Source organism: Metopolophium dirhodum, chromosome 3 (assembly GCF_019925205.1).
Source record: "Metopolophium dirhodum isolate CAU chromosome 3, ASM1992520v1, whole genome shotgun sequence".
In the NCBI taxonomy this organism is placed as follows: domain Eukaryota; kingdom Metazoa; phylum Arthropoda; class Insecta; order Hemiptera; family Aphididae; genus Metopolophium; species Metopolophium dirhodum.
This window is the reverse complement of record NC_083562.1, coordinates 37,754,053-37,759,742: the sequence shown is the minus strand read 5'-3', so window position 1 is coordinate 37,759,742 and position 5,690 is coordinate 37,754,053. Positions and strand designations below refer to the sequence as shown.

Below are 5,690 nucleotides of genomic sequence, written 5' to 3'. Positions count from 1 at the left end.
TATAAACTTCAAACGTTCATAAAAATTTAATTTGACTTTTCGGTAGAGAATTTCGATAAAGGTAGAAAAAGTTTTGGGGAAATTTGTATTAAATTTTTAAATCTTAGATATAAAAAGAAAAAATTCACTTCAGAGTTCTGGAACTTGCAACTTACACCTCTATAATAACTATCTAGTATCTATCGACCGAATACCTACCTATTTATATAATTTTAAACTGTAAACACTCATTATCTCGAAAAATTTTTTGTTAGATAATTCTAAGTTATTGGGGCACAACATTTTATGAAAAAATTACAAGTACAGGTATCTAAACTTCTTCAGAAATATGATATTAAAAATGTAGGTTGGTATAATAACTAAAATGCCATAAAAAAATTAAGGAGCGTAAAATATATCTTTTTTCCAATAGTTTCAATAGTGTTGTTTTGTAGTGGTAATGAATTATATGGAAACAAATTTTCAAAAACGCTGATAATACTCTTAAAAATAACCAATGTTTATACTGTATCACTCGCAGTAGGTACCTATTACTTCATAGACATATTATCCCTATAAAGTATATTTATTAATCTATAATATTAAAACCAGCGCTATCGGACTTGTGGATTGAAGATATCGTATAGGCGGCCCTATATATAATAATATAATATAGGTATCTAATATGATATTATGTATAGTATAATAGAAGTATATAATAATATATTTCCGTCTTAAGCGGAACTGGCCCAGGGACATCCTTAAGATTCAAAAAAATAAAACCGCTTATAATAATTATGAAGTAGGGACCCCCCCCCCCATATTACCTATTATATAAATTTATTATAGATTGTAAAAAAAAAAAAAATAAACATGTGCGAGTCGGACACGCACACAAAGGGTTCTGTGCCATATAATCTATAATAAATGCGCGCAAAAGACGTACACCGCCGCGAATTGTAGCAAAAGATACGACGAACACGACGTAGGTATATGGGTGGGTACGTAGGTACCCATAACCCGCAGCTGACCCCGTCGACACCAACTGTCCATTTCGGACCCGACCGGTGTTTATGATACATGTTGGCAACACTGCTTATATTATATATTCTGACGGATTTTCAGTAAAATGTTGTTATAGCGGCAACAGAAATACATCATCTGTGAACATTTAAACTGTCTAACTTTCACGGTTCATGAGATACAGCCTGGTGACGGACAGATGGACGGACGGACGGACGGACAGCGGAACCTTATAGTAATAGAGTCCCGTTTCACCGTACGGAACCCTAAAAAATAATATACATAAATATTGACCGACGGGTTGTCGTATATATTATATGCAATGACTTGCTGACTCCGCGTGCCCGGCCCGTTACTGATGCTGTCGTCCAGGATCTCGTTTTGCCTGTGATGGTTTCCTAACCACGTATACATGTGCCAGAAACATATGTACAGACAAAGTTGACGGTGGAATATGTGCAGAGCATGGCACGGTAGGCCGTGCGTGATGACGAGGATTGTCTTGCTGGACACGAACGAGAAGAAGGCGAGCGTGAAGGACGCGAACGCCGAGGACGTTGACCGGGAACATGCCGCCGAGGAACACCGCCGGGATAAAGCCGATGCCAATGGAGAACGTTGCGGCGGACGTGCGGCGTGTGACAGCCACCGGTATGCAGCGGTGGCGAAGTAGTATAGACGCGGAAGACGGACGTGACTATACTCCCGGGCCCGTCTCGGAGGCGATCAGCAGTGGCTTCCAGCCCGCACGGTCGTCCAGGGCCAGCCCAACGAAGTAGACCACCACCAGGGCGACTATGAACTCGAACTTGCCCATGATGGGTGACGGTTCGGGCAGTATGAGCGCAGAGTGCGCGGTCAGGCTGCTGATGCCTCCGGCGCGCGGTCCCGCGCACGCCACCGCCACTACGGCCAGCGCGCGGGAGTTGTTCCGGTCGGTGAACAGCTCGTCGAACGCCGCGACCCGTTTTCCGTGTCCTCCCGCACGTTGGCCTCCATCAGCTCCATCGGCGCCGCAGCCCCTGTACCAACGCAGGCATCGGCCCACCTCGGTGGTACAGTGACTCGGGCACCCAGAGGAACGCGGCTAAGAACAGCACGGGCACGACGGCGGACGTAGCGTTGAGCGTGTGGTACGACACGTACGGGCCGACGATCACTTCGAACAGGACGCCGCCGCTGGGCTGTATGGCGAGCACGCTGCCCGGGCCGCCGCGGATGCCAACGCCCGCGATCTCGCCCAGGAACACCGGCTGCACCACCGTGTACGTGACACCCTCTTGCCCAGACCCGCCATTGACCTGGCCGTGTACAGCTGGGCGAGGGCGACCGTAGCGGGCGCGCGAACAACGTCAGCGACCAGGAGACGATGAACAGCGGGCCGAACCATATTTCAAACGTACCCGTCCATCGGGTAGGCGACGAACAGCTATTATACCGGCTTACCTAAACGAACTAAAAATTGTTGTTAAGTGTAAGTGTTTGATTTACAAAATTATAGTTATAAATTGTTATCTTTAAACATTGGAAAGGTGCAGTAGTATTGTGTATTTACTATATTGCGTATCGTTAATCATTTTCCGGGAAATATAAAAATAATATTTACCTTGTAAAATTAACTAATTTTATAAACATTCATACTTATATTTCGAAATTAATATTAAGACTAGGTATAGTATTAATCCAATGAAGTATCTACAAGAAAAAAAAAACAACCGATAATCAATAAAATTTAAAAATACCGTTCTTACGTAGGTACTTTAAATTTAAGTTATGAATATTTCGCAATTGATTATTCTTATATTTTATGATAATTACTTTTATACCGCGCGGTTACCTTGTCGCGTTGAAAATCGAAACAAATATAAATATCTCAAATGTTTTTTTTTTTCATATAAAACCTTCGTCTGGAGTTTTTATATTTACGTACAAACAATTATTTTAGTTTTAAATATACTAATAAATCGATGGGGAAAAGTATACTAATATTAGTATGCCACGTAAAAATGAATATACATTATTTAAATTATTGAAATAATAATCGGAATTCTTTTATTCTTCTATCATACTATCACATTGTCATCTTATCCTGCTTTATAACCACGCAAATCATTTTCTTTCAAATTTTAATTTAACGGATATTGTTCGTCACAAAAATTTTACATCTATCGAAAACTACTTATTTTTCTTATAAAGAGAAGAAACTTACGGTTTTTTGTATTTTAATCAAAACGTTACCATTGTCTACTAATCAAATGGACATTTGGAATAATCGCACGTACATTGTTGAGTCACACTCGTGATCATATTTACCGTAAGTGCATATTGAATGGAATATGTATACGTTCATGTACCTACTAAAAAGTATAAAATGTTACATTATGGAAATGTGATGTTATCATTTCAACCATATGAAATGTTATACCTTAATGCTGTAGATAATCATTCATAATATTATATTATGTGTGTTCTGATAAGGAATGGGTAAAAATGTATATTTCTTAACAATTTTTAAAATTATTATTAATTTTGAAATGTGTTGTCACAATAATCACAATGATACGAAGGTCGGGTATTAAAATCTTATGAGTTATATTACTACCAATCTACTATAATTTTTATAATATCGAAGTGTATTAAACCAATCGAATTGCCTATTTCAAACCCCTTATAAATAATTTATTACAATAATTGTGAAATTGGGTTCATCATAGTTTAAGTATCTACTCTAGTTTACCGAACGAAATAATTATTTGCATACTTAAACATTAATTACATAATATGTTAAGAGTGTTGAATAAAATGGCTCTTAACACTCATAAGTGACATTTTACCTATATTATCTATCTGGCGTACAAACTTTAACTTTATAGTTTACATACATTTTAAACATTTTTATATTTTTATTGAGGGTGATCTGATACCATCAGCCTGTTTTTTAACGAAAAATACATATAACCTTATCATATTATGTCTATTATACTGATAAGAATACCTAGTAATTCGAAAACAAATTTTTAGACATATTTGAATTCGTGGCATTTAATTAATTTTAATTTTATTTGAGATCAACTATCCTACTATTTTTGGATTTTTGTTTCAAACCGTACAATTGCTGTTTGAAAATTCGTCAATGTTTATATTTTAAAAATCAAATTTAAGGGTAGATAATAATCGAATGGAATTTAAATATGTTTTCAAATTTTTTATCACATTTCATCATATGTCTACTAGTTTTAAAGGTACAATGGAAAAATATAATATTCGTTTTAATTTTAAAAATATCAAATCTCTATCCTTAGTTATATATAATATATTTAAATTTTTCGAAAGAAAAATAGTTTGTTATATTTTGCCCGGTGGTAAGCAGAAATGCACACATGCCTACATAATACATGAGATTATTATCTCAACTGAAATACATATTGAAAAAATTGCAAATAAAAATGAACATTGTCGTTTTGAACGTGTTCGTCGAAATGTAATTTTTTCCGCTTGGGGAAATTTAAGTTTTATTATTCAGATGTATAATTTTATAAACAAAGTACTAAAACCGAAATTTAATGTTTGAAAAAGGTTGTGAAACAACTATATTGTTGTCGGGATATGAAAGTGTCTGTATTATATACCGTTGAAAACCAAGCCGTAAATCGTTTGCATTTTTATACGATTTTTCCATTCTACATAAACATTTTAACGAGTAATAAAAATCTTTTATGAATATAATTGAATATTGTGTGATTTTTATGGATTTTCGTTATTTTCGATATTGGGAGTTGTCATGGATGTATATATAAAAATAGAACAGCCGATGATTGATAAAATGTTTAGTTATCGTTCTTCATTTTCAATGTATGCTTATTGATTTCAATATAAAAGTATGTCGTATGTATACTACCTAGTAAGTTTTGTTATTTTTTTATCAATCCTCAAATAGTCATTAGAGTAAATTAGTTTATTAAATTAATCGTCATTAATGCAGAAAATAGGTAGTCAATTTTAAATTTTAAGTTTTAATACATATTTTTTGAAAATGTTTCACCAAGAATATAATTATGAAATACGTAAGTTTATATTATGATACATTATGTACCTGCTGGTAGTACTGGGTTACTGAAATGGCTTCCCAATATCATTTTTTTTCAAAAGCTTACATAATAATAATATGTGCAATTTAGTCATTTTTTTTTAAATAAATCTATAATGCAGTATAAAATATATCTAAGCTTAATTTTTCATATTAGATTGTGAAGCGATTATGTTTAATCATAATACAGTATTTGAAATACGTAATCATAGTCGCTATATTGTGTGTTGAGGTCATGCATAGTCCAGTGTTGCTAGCTCCCGGATGGGTGACCACCTGGGTTTTTGGCGACGAATCCTCGCCTCACATTTCTTACGTATTGCTCAAAACCAACCGTGTAACCCCTTACAAAATGCTAACAGCCATAGTTGTCGATGCTTCAAAACCAATAAAAAAAAATATAAATAAATAACTAAACGTCATACAATAATGCACTGTCGTCGACGATTTGCCTATACAGATCGCCGGGAATCATACTATTTCCATAGTTGGTTTTTTATTATTTTGTCCATCAAATCTTTCCATTTTGTGTTGTTTATATTAATTTAATCTGTACATAAATTATTATTGTTCATCAAAGCTGCTCGTAAATAATAATAAT

The 5,690-nt window shown here is 35.0% G+C and overlaps 1 pseudogene; it reads right to left on the bottom strand.

The window, feature by feature from the left end:
• Positions 1-816: 816 nt before the first annotated feature.
• On the bottom strand, positions 817-5,455 carry LOC132940687 (uncharacterized; annotated as a pseudogene).
• Positions 5,456-5,690: the final 235 nt, after the last annotated feature.